Raw genomic sequence first — 14,656 nt, 5'->3', positions numbered from 1 at the left:
CATATTCCTTGGTGATGGTTTCTTTAACTAACCAGTCTATTTAGTTAACTATTTGAAGCAACTATACTATTATTAAATATTTCGTAATGTTGCCATCATATTGAAAACCTTACATACAGGGTATGTTTGATTGGTTTTGTGTTATTGCAGTACTTTTCAGCGGCCAACTAGTTTATTTCAGAGGTGTTGTTTGTCTGGAGGTGGTGGCCAGCATTCAAATCACACAGCTATTGAGTTAACAGGTGGTTAATTTTCAATCGTGCTGAAAGCTTCACTTGCTTAGTATTATTCGTTGGGGATTTGACATTTCATTGACATGTGCATTGTGACCTTGTCAGAAAATTGTTGACAACTATTTGAACTTGACATTTTATTTTCAGAAAGCACACAATTTTTGTGAGTTTATAACTCATTAAATGTACTATTGGCAGTTTTGCAGTTTTATTTTAAAATTAATTATTCTTACCTGCTGTCAGCAGTGTGGATATGAATTAAATATGAAAATTGTTTTCACAATTGTAGAGTTGCAGGTTTCCAGAAATTAATTTGTGTATTTTGTAACACAGTTTTATATGGATTATATAATGTTAATTTTATATGACAGTCTGTTTCTTCACTAGTTATTAGATTTAGAAATAATGGCTAGTAGGTCACAGGAAGAAGATGAATCGGAGAAGAGTGGACTAGCAAGTGGTGGAGGTGAACAAGAGCGTACACTTACAGACAAGGAACAGAAACTGCTAGATGCCCTCAAAGATTTGAACATGGATCCTCGGATAGACGGTGGAGAAGGCATAGGTCGATTGTTTAGAGGACTGACCAAGAAAACTGACGAGGAAAGGAAACCTAGGGTGAGTTCATTTGAGTATTCAAGGCCAAGATTTTCAAGTTATCCAGAAACAGGGACCTACCATTTCCCCAAACTTTCAGCATTCTCTGGAGAAGACAACAAAGGGGAAGCAATCTCGGATGCCTTTAGATACGAAATACATGCACTGTTGACAGAGGGAACATTAACAGAGAAGCAAATTATGCTGGGACTAAGAAGATCAATGAAAGGTACAGCAGGTGATATTTAACGAAGATTAGGACCAGGTGCATCTCTACACGAAGTGCTGAAGAAGCTCGATAGCACTTATGGTAACATAGAGTCCCAGGAGTCTGTGATGCGAAAATTCTACTCATGTACTCAAGGCGCAGAAGAAGTGACTGCATATGCTTCAATACTAGAAGATCTCTTTGCCCGAGCCATAGAATTGAAGGCAATCAAGCGAGGAAATGATGAGATCCTGAAACAAGTTCTATTTCAAGGGCTGACGTTAGACTTGAAACACATCGCCCAATACAAGTATGACACGATTGATGATTACGACAGATTCAAGATTGAGTTAAGAAGACTAGAAAAAGACCTTCAAATGACAGACAAGAAAAGGACCTGCAATGTTGCCCAGAAGCCAGAAAAAGAAGAAAAGTCAGAAATCAATGAATTAAAGGCCATGGTTCATGAGTTGAATAGGAAGATAGAAGACCTTCAGAAAGGAAACAACAATCCCAACTACTATGTAGGCAGAGGTGTAAGAAGAGGCAGATTTCAACAACCACCACTACAAAGAGGAGGAAGAGGGATGTACAGACCTTTCAGACCACTGGGTAGTAACAATTTTAGAGGACCATGTTATGCATGCGGTGATCGGGGTCATTTTGCGAGAGACTGTCCCAATGATATGCAGAAGGGAAAATACGGAAACAGAAATTTAAATTTTAAATTTAAGGAATACTGAACTGTACATGTACATTTTGTAGTTTGAAATGCAAAGTTCAATCGATTATTAGTAAAAATATAACTCAATGCATTTTAGAATATTGTTTGTAAAAACAATTAGTATTTTGGCCTTTCGGCAGGCTGTGTATTAATTGCAGTTAATTGATGTTAAAGTGACAGACCTTACTCAAGTGTTAATGGCTAACGACATTACACACGTGTGATTATTGATGCAATTAACGGATCAATTTCCTACCGCACAGTATCGGGAGCAGCCGGGCGAAGCGGAACGGTGAAGTATCAAAGAAAAAATTTCTCACCTTTTGCTGACACTGGAACAGTTATTCGCACTTCGAGATAAACCACAGTAAATACATGTAAAATCGGGACTCGGAGCAAAGTTTTATATCGAGATATTGAATTATTCGACGTAACGAAAATCGACATATGCGATGTTTATTTATATAGATAAAGAAGAAAAAAAGTTGGGACATTGAGCTTACTTCGACATATCGAGAATATCGAGATATCCGATGTCGAGATAACGAGAGTGGACTGTATTCCAAAGTCTGAAAATAAGCCATGTTTATTTTTGATTGTACCGGATACAGCTTATTGTGCACGAACACCTGTTATTTTAGGAACTAATGTATTATCTGAACTTTTAAGTAAATGTAAAGGAAATTTAGGTGAAAGGTTCTTACAGAAGGCAGATCTGCATGTACCATGGTATCTATGTTTTAGAAGCATAGTACTCAGAGAGAAAAAATTAAAACAGAACAACAACTGTATAGCCATCGTCAGAAACGGAGTGCCACACCAAGTGATCATAAAACCAAATAAAACAGTGACAGTACAAGCCTACACAGACAAAGAAATGGATTATCCAGTCACATCAGCTCTCATTCAGGAATGTACAGAGAGTAATCTACCCAGTACTGTAGAAGTCAGTTCAGCATTAGTTATGTCTGGGAAGAAGAGTTTAACCGTCACATTGACCAATCTATCTACCAACACAGTATGTTTGGCACCGAAGGCTATACTATGTGAACTACAACCAGTAGAAGTCACAGCAGAAGTACTTGACAGATTAGAGGAAGAAAATCTAGACATCAAAAGAAAGAATATAGTAAAGAAACTCAGCATTGATGAAGATAACATTTTAGATTCTGAACAAAAACGAGCCTTAACTGATCTGTTAATGAAACACAGGAGCATTTTCTCTACGAGCGACACAGATATTGGAAACTGTACATCATTCAAACACAGAATAGATTTGCATGATGAAAGGCCATTTAAGCAGAGACACAGAAGAATTCCCCCTGGAATGATCAATGATGTAAGACAACATATAGAACAACTACTAGTCTGCAACATCATTAGACCATCTCAATCTCCCTTTTCATCCAACATAGTCCTTGTAAGAAAGAAAAATGGAAAACTGAGACTTTGTGTGGACTACCGTATGTTAAATGACAAAACCATTAAAAATTTATTTGCCTTACCAAGAACAGAAGAAATTTTTGACTGCTTAGAAGGGGCCAAGTACTTTACCACCCCAGATATGAAAGCAGGATATCACCAAGTAGAAATTCTAGGAGAACACAAGGAACGCACCGGATTTACAGTGGGGCCACTCGGTTTCTTTGAATTTAATCAAACGGCTTTTGGGTTATGCAACAGTCCCGCTACTTATCAATGACTAATGCAGGAGTGTTTAGGTGATTTGAATATAAAAATTTGTGTTATTTTTTTAGATGACCTGATTATTTTCAGCCGCACCGTGTCGGAGCATTTAGAACGGTTAGAATTAGTTCTTTCTAGATTGCAGTGTAATTTGAAACTGTGTCCTGAAAAATGTCAATTTTTTAAACAACGTTTTAACTTTTTAGGTCACATTGTGAGCAACGAAGGCATAGAAACTGATCCCGAGAAGATTGAGAAGATACGAAATTGGCCAAAACCTCAAAACCCTAGTGAACTTCATTCTTTCTTAGCATTTGCAGGTTACTACAGGCGATTTATAAAAGATTTCAGTAAAATTACAAAACCTCTTTCAGAATTAATTCCACAACCCACAGGCAAGAAAGCACAACAGAAGAAAGATGCCGAAGAATGGACATGGACAGAAGAAAACCAGCAGATCTTTGATAAATTGAAAATAATTCTTACATCTCCACCTATTTAGCTTATCCTGATTTTCAGAAACCTTTTGAGCTTCACACAGATGCGTCAACACAAAGATTAGGGGCAGTATTATACCAACAACAATATGACAAAAGGAAGATAGTGATAGCATATGCCAGCCGACAACTAACAAAGTCAGAAAAGAATTATTACGCATTTAAACTAGAATTTTTAGCGTTGAAGTGGGCCATAAAATTTTCAGAATATTTATCACATAGTCATTTTACAGTGTACACTGATAATAATCCACTAACTTATGTTTTATCTTCAGCTAAATTAGATGCCACAGGTCAAAGATGGGCAGCAGCAATTTGAGAGTATAATTTTGATATTTTTTACAGACCAGGCGTACAAAACACAGATGCTGATGCTTTAAGTAGATACCTACCAGGAAAAGTTTCAGACTCTAACAATCATGTAGTACTAGATAACAATGTAGTTAAAGCTATATGCAATTCTCTAAAAAGTATTGAATGTTATTTTGAGACGTTGCCTTGTGTCACGTAATTGCGTATTGTTCGTGTAAAAGACACAGTAACCAACAAAGTTCATTTCTGATTTCTTTGCGTTTTATTTCTGCTTATTAACACAACACAACGTTTCCAAAATGTTTGTCAAATACAAGATACATGCGAAGCCCGCAATGGGCCCATCCCGCGAAAGCCAGCAATAATGCGACTTGTATGTTCGGCCGTTTAAGTAAGACTGTCCATAAATATAGATATAAACAACGAAAGCTTTGATAATTGTTATGTGTACAATTCTGATTGGCTGTGTAACGTCACGTGTCTACATGTACAATTCTGATTGGCCGTTTGTTAAGTCACGTGTCTGCAACCTAAATATACGTATGCAACGGACACCTAACGAATACATACGGAAATGACCGAAGATTGGCACATACGGTAAGCAAATATTCGTGTCCGGTAATTATAACCCGAGGCTAATGATTTGTTGATCCAGATGGCTGCCTATTTAAGATTGTATGAAATGTGGTACACATTTCGATCATTATATAAATCCAACAATGCCCCAAATGTGCGTTTTGTGTGCGTTATGTTACACAACTTTCCCCCTTAATTTGATTTTTTTATATTTTATGATTTAAAAAAATCTTTTAAAATTTTACTATTGAATTACTAATTAAATAACAAAAACTACATTCATATAAACACACTCAAATGATGGAAAATATGCGGATAACAATATAATTTCCTTGACAAGCATCTCTGCTGAAATAAATAACATTAGTAATTGATATACAATTTAAATGTCAATCGAAATGTTGTGTAGAACATCATATGTTGATCGTTGGCCATCTGTACATCTGGTGTCGTCCATGTTGTCTTGAAGTTGTAGCTCGCGGCGAATACGATGTTTCATTGAAGTCATTGCCGCCGTCATGAAGATAAGCCGATTGTGGATTCGCCCGTGGCAATTGGAATGCGTTTGTTGATTCAGCTCTGCTTTCCGATGTTTAACTTGCGTCGTCGATTGTCGTTTCCGTTGTATTCATCGTTGTTGTTGTTTTCGTTGTCGTTTGTACTTTTGTTGATGGCCCCAGCGTCTTCATTTCTCTCGGGACATTAAGATCTTCTATTGGCCATAATGCTTACGAGGTATTAACTATAGCAGTGTTCTCCTTGATGTCTTAGGCCTCGGAAGTATCATTCCAAATGCGTTATCTACGCACGTCAAACAGTTGAACGGCTGCATCTACTCTATAGTGTTTAACGTCACAAGTATTGTGTCCAGTGTTGCGTCACTTGTTGTCCTTCGAAATCTTCTGGCGTTGGTCTTCTTTTAGCGATAGAACCAGGTATTCACTTTGAGAGTAAACGCCGTGATGTTCCATTCTAATTATGTTGTTTGTTTCTTCTATTCGTTGTGGAAGGCGTTGTCTCGCGAAGTCGCTCTTTTTCGGCGTTGTCTTCAAATCTCGATATTTTTATCTGCGGCGTGGTGATACAAGTATCAGTTGTTCAAAATCATGGCAAACATTTATAAATATCCCCTTAGTTATTGTTAAATATCGTCATGACAACTTACTGTGATATCTTATTCAAAAAAGTAAATTCTTTACAACGAAAAAATATTAGTCAATTCCTCAAAACATACTTCGGATAAGTACATGTCAGTTTGACATCTGACAAGCCATTTACTTAATATGACTTGTGTACCGCCTTAGGCATAATCATTTTACGCACGTGCAGCCAGTAAATTTTTGACAGGCGCGCGCCACTTTATTGACCTAGAGTAATGGGTAATGATAGACGTACCTGTTCATATCATGGTTTCATAAACCTCATCTTTATCACTATAGTTTTGCCGTTGGGCATAGATTTATTGACATGTTTGACCTGTGCACTTGTAAAAATGCGCAAATATGACAAGGCAGACTTTTATATATATGCATTCATAATATAAGAACACGTATCGGTATACTTCAAAATTCAGGTCTTTGCTCCTAATCGAACTACTCAAATAATTCTTATGCGACATCGCATCTTCTGTCCATAGCGTAATTTGCTTCGATGGCACAGGGATAAATTCTCTTACTCATGAGGACGCTAAGGTTATCAGAACCTCGGGCTCGGTATGTCCGAACGCTGATCAGTCAGCCGTGCTCATAAAATATAATTGTAACCCTTAAACAATTATATTAGAAATTTAATGCGTACATATCGTTATATTTTCACTGCGCTATACGCGTCAGATCGCATTAAATTCTTACTTGCAATTACTCAAGACCTTCAATATTACCGATATCCTACATATATTTGAATCAACACAATGACGTATATACATATTTACATAATATTTTTTTTTGTGTGTCTGCCCTATTCATATTCGCAATCAACATTATTTTTCTTATTTCCTATTTTCTTTCTTTTACAATTCAGAACACTATTTTTAAATTTTCCAATAATTTTATTTATTCGTCCTCTTTAATTTTCTTTATCGTTCTAATAAACAAAACCCGCCTTATGTTCTTTATTAAAATAATAAACAAAACTGTCTTAAATAATCTAAATTCCTAAATTCTTAATTCTGCCAATGTAAAATACTAGGTAAATTCTTTGAATATTTTTTTATATTTGTTCCTTCTTCGAGTTTTTCTATTATATTAATAAATAAAATCATCCACAAATTTTCTTTATTAAAATAATAAAACAAAACAGTTTTAAATACTCTTATTTTTCCTCGTACATTTTAATTTAATGAAAATTTACAAACATTCCAACAATTTAAAATGTATTGGTAAGCAAAAAAAACCATAAGTCCGTACATAATCCTATATTCTAACAATACCAAAAATATATAAAAATTCTTTAAATACTCTCTGTGTGTACACCTTTAATTTAATGAGTTCCATAATTCATAAAAATAATGTAAAACTCAAATATCTCTTTTTATTCTCAATTCACCGCTATTTATAAAAATGTGCCGATAAATGCAAAATTGGCATGATTTTGATATTTGTAAAATTTGTTCGTACATAATTTATTATCAACACTATTATTTTTAACATCTAACTACATTAAATTCTTTAAAACAATTCTTAAAAATTTCGTTGTCATGACGCCTTTTACTTTAATTTTCTACTTTATAAATTTTGAAATTCCCTCTCCAAGTTTGCCATAATTTTTTTAAACAACTGACCTGAATTCATGTCGCGTTGTGGTTGTGATGTTTTCATTTTTTCGGCACGTGATCGCACTTGTGATCGTACTTCGGTCGTATCCATGGTACACGGCTCCATAAAATGTACTGTGTCACGTAATTGCGTATTGTTCGTGTAAAAGACACAGTAACCAACAAAGTTCATTTCTGATTTCTTTGCGTTTTATTTCTGCTTATTAACACAACACAACGTTTCCAAAATGTTTGTCAAATACAAGATACATGCGAAGCCCGCAATGGGCCCATCCCGCGAAAGCCAGCAATAATGCGACTTGTATGTTCGGCCGTTTAAGTAAGACTGACCATAAATATAGATATAAACAACGAAAGCTTTGATACTTGTTATGTGTACAATTCTGATTGGCTGTGTAACGTCACGTGTCTACATGTACAATTCTGATTGGCCGTTTGTTAAGTCACGTGTCTGCAACCTAAATATACGTATGCAACGGACACCTAACGAATACATACGGAAATGACCGAAGATTGGCACATACGGTAAGCAAATATTCGTGTCCGGTAATTATAACCCGAGGCTAATGATTTGTTGATCCAGATGGCTGCCTATTTAAGATTGTATGAAATGTGGTACAAATTTCGATCATAATATAAATCCAACAATGCCCCAAATGTGCGTTTTGTGTGCGTTATGTTACACTTGTTTATCTTTAAATGTAGTAGACATAGCGGACAATTTCGGACAACCTTTGGCACAGATAGAAATGCGTGAAATTCGGAGAGCACAGAGATCTGACCCTACCGTTGACAAATGGAGAAGAGCAGTTATTGACAAGAGCCTACCACAACAAATACATAGTAAGCAAGACATAACCATGAAGAAGATCTTTGCTAATTTGAAGATCAAGAGAGGTATTTTGTTTAGAGATATTCAAGATCAAGGTACACATATTGAACAATTAGTGATCCCTGAAGTTTAGGACATCCGGGAAAGGAACGAACGATGAAACTGATACGAGAGCGATTTTTTCGGCCAGGAATGTCTTCAGAAGTAGAACAATACGTGTCTAAGTGTGACAGATGTTTAAGAAGGAAAACAGCAACTAACACAAGAGCACCTCTGGTAAATGTACACACAACCTACCCACTAGAGCTTGTTTGTTTTGACTGTCTCTCATTAGAACCAGCAAAAGGAGGATTCAACAGCATATTAGTTATTACAGATCACTTTACCAAGGACGCACTAGCTATTCCGACCAGAAACCAGACAGCCAAGACGACAGCAGAAGCTTTCTACAACAATTTTATCATTCATTACGGTATCCCAACAAGACTCCATTCTGATCAAGGCGCAAACTTTGAATCTGATTTAATCAAAGAACTTTGTAATATCACCAACATGAAGAAAACACATACATCTGTATACCATCCACAGGGAAATGCCGGACCAGAAAGGTTTAATAGAACTCTACTAGACATGCTGGGAACTTTGGAAAACGAACAGAAAAGTAACTGGCAGAAATACATTAACTCATTTGTTTATTCCTACAACTGTACGCCTCATGAATCAACAAAATTTTCACCTTTTGAATTGATGTTTGGAAGGAAGCCTAAATTACCTATTGATGCTAAATTTGAAAGATTACAAGAACAATCATGTAATAAGACAAGTCAGGAATATATTGAAGATTTGAAAGATAGGATTAAAACGACAAGAGAAATTGTAGAAAAGTATATTTCAAAGGCAAAGGAAAAGCAGAAACATTCATATGACCTTAAAGTAAGAGGAGCCAAGGTTGAAGTAGGAGATCATGTCCTGGTGAAGATAATGGCTCATGGTGAAGGAAAACATAAACTTGCAGACAAATTTGAAGAAGAACTATATATCATAACAGAACAACCGCGTGAAAACATCCCGGTATTCAGGCTTAAAGGTGTAGAAAGTGGTACACAGAAAACTTTACACAGGAATCATATATTTCCAGTGAAGGCTCGGGAAGATGTGGACAGAGAGAGTATACACGAGGTCATAGAGCAAGCGGGAATTTCTAAAGCAATAGGAAATGATGCATCCGGAGTTGGATTAATGGAGGAAGAAAATGGACCGTCCGAGAGTGACAGTTCCGATGAGGATTGTACGAGTTTTATACATGTTCCCAGAACAAGTATTTGTGGGGACGCCCACAGACTCGAGGAGAATATTATTAACAGACGAATGGACTCGGGTGATGTTGTACATACTCAGCCCATACCCGCTGGAGAAGAAGTGAGTGGAACAGAGAGGGAAGAAAACGCGATAGAAAATGGCCGTCCGGCTGTAGAAGCTGGTAGGAATACGGATGAGGAAGAGGAACAAGTGGAAAGGGGTGAAATTATCGCAGAGGCTGGGAATGGATCCACAGAGCCAGGAGTAGAATCAGATCAGAACACGACTCAGGACACTGCACTGCAAGAGCAAGATTCCAACAATGCAGCGCAAAGAAAGAGAAGAAAATTACCTCTACAGCCTGTTAGAAAATCTGAACGGCATAGAAAATTACCAACTAAATATGATGATTTTCATATGTTTAGTTTAGTAAACAGACCTTTTGACAATAGATTTCATGCTTTAGAAGTATTGATGTCTTCAGGAATATTAAAGAGTATGGAGTGTGAAATCGCCAGAAAAATAGTAAATGCTATCATGAAGTAAATGTTTTATGAAATTTGTATAAATGTATTTTAACAATTTTTATGATTTTTAGATATTTGTGAGGACACAATTCCTTCAGAGAGGATGAGAGATTGAATAATTGTTTGAATAATTGTTTAGGTGCTGTATTTAACGGCAATGTTATAATGTATTGTACATTTGTTGCAGATAGACAGGTATATTGATGCTGCATCTGTATTTATTATCAAATAATTACTGATTTTTTTCGTTTTTCAGGTTTTATCTATAATTATTGTGTACATGTATATATATATATATATATATATATATATATATATATATATATATATATATATATATATATATATATATATATATATATATATATATATATATATATATAATGTTAAGTTCGAATGCTGTAGCACTTGAACTATGTTTTATATGTTGACAATGGACAAAATGAAGAATGAATATATATACGTTATGACTATGACGGGACGTCATTTTCAAAGGGGGGAAATTTGTAACCGGTTTAACTTTAACTAGTTGGGTGTAACCCCTAATAGATTATAATGAGGGTATATAAGCAAGCGCATCATTCAGCACCATTTGCGGGAAAATAATTCATCCATATTGGTTGAAGCAGTTGTTCTTCACTTTTATTCTGTTTTCTATAAAGGTATGTTGTATTTTAACTATGTAAATTTATTAGTAATATGCTAGTCTAGATGGCCATTGAATAGTGCTTTTGTCGGTATTGTATTTATAAGTTAAATATGGTTGTTTTCCTTTACCTTGGTATTGTTTATGATGGCAGCATAATTCTTTATATTTAAAAGTCATAACAGAGATCACTTTCTTTTCTGTATGCTTGCACCTATGAGCTAATATTGCAGTCACAGCACTGGGCATCATCTGCAGTCAAGACTGGGGTCATAAGCTGTCATAGCTGTCATAAGAGGCCAATCCACAATTGGTGTGTCATGTTATTGGATGTATTTTTTATAAAGTTCAGATTTGTATCTTTTATTATTTTTATGATTAGCATTGGAAATGTAATGCTAGTTCGATCTATTGTAAGTTGTCGATATATTGCAAGTTTTCGTGGTATTGTGCTACAATATAGCGAGACCTTATATTAACGACCACTAGATATGTATGAATAACTTAGTATTTATTTATGATAACATACTTAAATGTTATTGTAAGTCTGTATCAATTTATAATATTGTAGAATATTGTTATTGTTATTTCAGGGCTTTGACAACTTTGCGACGCCTTTGTGATATCTCTGAGACGCTTTAAATAAGCTGTTTATCATAGTTATTTACAGAGATAAATTACAATTATGTAATCATTAAAAGTTATAGTGTTGAGAAAAAACTGAATTAAATGGACATTTAATGAACCCAGCTTGTGTGTTGTCTGTATATATTATTTTTTATAATATAAGGAACACAAATACAAGCCACAGTCTGTCTTCGTGTAAGTAGATCTCTTTTATAACAAAATATTATGTAATTTACAAAATCTTACAAATTTCCCTAAGTTGTGTTTAGGGGATTGTTAGACAATTTCACTATTTTCGATAGCTATTTTACGAAATGGAAGCATTTCATCCTTAAATGACGTCAATATGCGGTGCGCTTGCTAGATGACGTGTTAACATTAATGGGCATGCTACTACGAATATAAATACTCGCTAAAAGGTCATAACAATCAATTAAAATAAAATGTTGCTTTTTTTCTTTGCCATTTTACTTTGTTTTTTCTAAAAAGTATATATTTTTTTCCGTTGCCCACCATCACCAAATTTAAGCTGAAGAGAATGTTATATCCTTGAGATCTATTAATAGAACATTACTTATTGTTTAATGACGTCGGTGACGTTCATGACGTTGTCGTCACGGTGAGTTAGTTTATATATACAGAGTCAAATAGAGTGAGCATTAAAGTATTGAAATAGCGAGCACTCTTAGTGAGTGAGTCTTTTACAGAGAAGACAATATGAAGTCTAATGGAAAATGCTTACTATTATGTCCGAGAAAATGGGATATCAGTCTGCAAAGCTGCAAGGATGTATGGAATACCAGAGTAAACTGAGATATAGGACTATATGAAATCACTTTATTATAATGCGCATTTATCTTTTTTATAAATATACATAATACATACACAACAACGTGAAATAAAAGGTAAAAGTTGTTGTATTTTGTTTATCTAACAATTAATCTTATGCATGACACCAGTTAACGATCTCAAGTTTAGTTAAGTAGTCTAAAAGGGAGCTTACCGTGAATACACAGATACGCAGTACTCTTCATAACAATCGAAATGGCGTCAGACCGTAAGTAAAAAGCAACCGAAATCGGAGATGCAGTTTATACGGGCAAAAATCACGAAGGGTGTTGACCGCTCATACATATCGCATTTCCGACATAACTAAAAACATAAGTCACATACCTAACAGAGTCAAATACATTCTGTCCGAGTCATCTATTTTCGCGATGCATGTGCAGTTTTCTTGACCGATGTAGCAACAAAGACACACCGACAAACGCCATATTGCATATATTTGTATACCTCAGGCATGATACGACAAGTAATTCGTTATTTTGTAGCGAATATCTCCTTGCATTATATGATTTTCTCCGCAAAAAAAATACGTCTGTTTGCCTCCTTGTGTGACGCTTCCTGTTTCCCATAATGCATTGCAAATTGCACTAAATGGTGTGAACAAAATCTTAGAAAAGATAGCCCGTCTAAATTTTATTGCGTACTTCCGGTGCACATTATCGAATTAGATTAGTCTCGAATTTACTTCTCCAATGAATCCAATATTTTATAGTTAATAATATCTCTTTAAATAAATAAACAATTGTTTTAAAAGTTTGATTTGTTCACAACATGAGCGTTTCTTTCGTCGACAACTATACATGTCTGTGTGATGTCACTGCTTTCGTCAATACGTCATTAAAATGATTAAGAAGTGAAAATTGAAACTGACTTTCTGGTGGATGTTAACATTGTTAAACTCAAATAAATAAATGCAATACACTCGATTGGTAAGTAATTATTCAATTAAAATATTGCGTTTGGTTACATAAAACATAAATATATAATTATATTGCCATTAAAGATTACCTTTGATAAAATGGAAATTGTTCCGTCACAATGAAACTTTTCGCCGATTTTAAATTTAAGGTCAGTGTCATTCAGTCAAACTCATTAAACAAAAAAGTTATTATTTTATTTTAAGTTTTGGAGTTATTTCTTGAGTATATTATAAATGATTAGTCTACAGACCCTCTATTTTGTGGTGTATTAAGTTACGTTAAAAGGTTAAAGGTGCGGTTTATAGTCTGCTTCGATAACGTATCTTCAGTCGACTTCGACATTAACCCCCCGATCACTGGGATTAAAGTCGTCTGTTTACATATGGCGCTGAAGGCAGCCACGGCGCATTGACTTATTTTCCTCACAGGTACCCATTTATACACCTGGGTGGAGAGGAGAAAGTGTGGGATAAATGTTTTGCTCAGAAACATCCAGTGCTCCGAGCGGGATTCGAACCAGGGACCTTCCGATCCCTAGACCAGCATCCTACCACTAGTCCACTGTCTCCACGTTGTGATTGTATACAATATTGCATCTCCGACTCGTACTCGATAATTTTCGTACCAAACGAAACAAACTGTAAAAAAATCAAACTATGCTTACATTAACATTGGAAATAGACATTAATCTGTACATTTAATGGATTTTTTTATTATTTTATTTTAGAAGCTGCTCTGTCAAATGCTGGGCTTCACACATTCCATGCAGCATTCTACTGGGCAAAACTGACAGCGTGCCTAATACTCAACAACGAAGCAATTCTGGACCGATCAAGATTGACCGGGACCGAAACATCAGCAATTGTGACTCTGTAATGTTCAGCGTTAGTGGACTGTAAAGAAACTGCAATTATTGAAGAAACAGTGTATGTCTGTAAGCAAAACGAATATACAACATAACAAATATCAGATGTGAAAACAATGTGCAAGAATAGTAAAATTAACAATTTGCAGTTATCATGCATGTCAAATTAATTGTTGATATTAACAATGATGGTGTCCAGGCAGCTATAGACATTTTTCTGTATTTCTATTAGTAATTAAAATGTATGCCACAATCAAAAAAGCACACTGCGTTTACAGACCATTGTGATGTGTGATGATGACTTTGAGTAATACATTGCAAATTAAACAATATCTACAAAGTTGTTTTAGTATAAAATTTCGTGTTTAATATATGAATGAATGTTAATTTTTGCTTAATTATAAATGTGCATAATGCAGTGCCATTTGACACACCATGTTGTGTATTACCATAATTATTTGGACATTATGCTGACACTTTGAAAAAAA

General features: G+C 35.1%; 1 long non-coding RNA gene across 1 annotated transcript; it reads left to right on the top strand.

Moving 5' to 3' along the window:
* The first annotated feature begins 10,829 nt into the window (after positions 1-10,829).
* On the top strand, positions 10,830-14,497 carry LOC127858889 (uncharacterized). Its single transcript, XR_008039176.1, has 3 exons — positions 10,830-10,926; positions 11,144-11,223; positions 14,031-14,497. It is a non-coding gene; the product is annotated as an uncharacterized LOC127858889 (long non-coding RNA).
* The last annotated feature ends 159 nt before the right edge of the window (positions 14,498-14,656 follow it).

Source organism: Dreissena polymorpha, chromosome 14 (genome assembly GCF_020536995.1).
Source record: "Dreissena polymorpha isolate Duluth1 chromosome 14, UMN_Dpol_1.0, whole genome shotgun sequence".
NCBI lineage: Eukaryota > Metazoa > Mollusca > Bivalvia > Myida > Dreissenidae > Dreissena > Dreissena polymorpha.
Note: the sequence above shows the minus strand (reverse complement) of the source record. Positions and strands in the feature narration are given on the sequence as shown.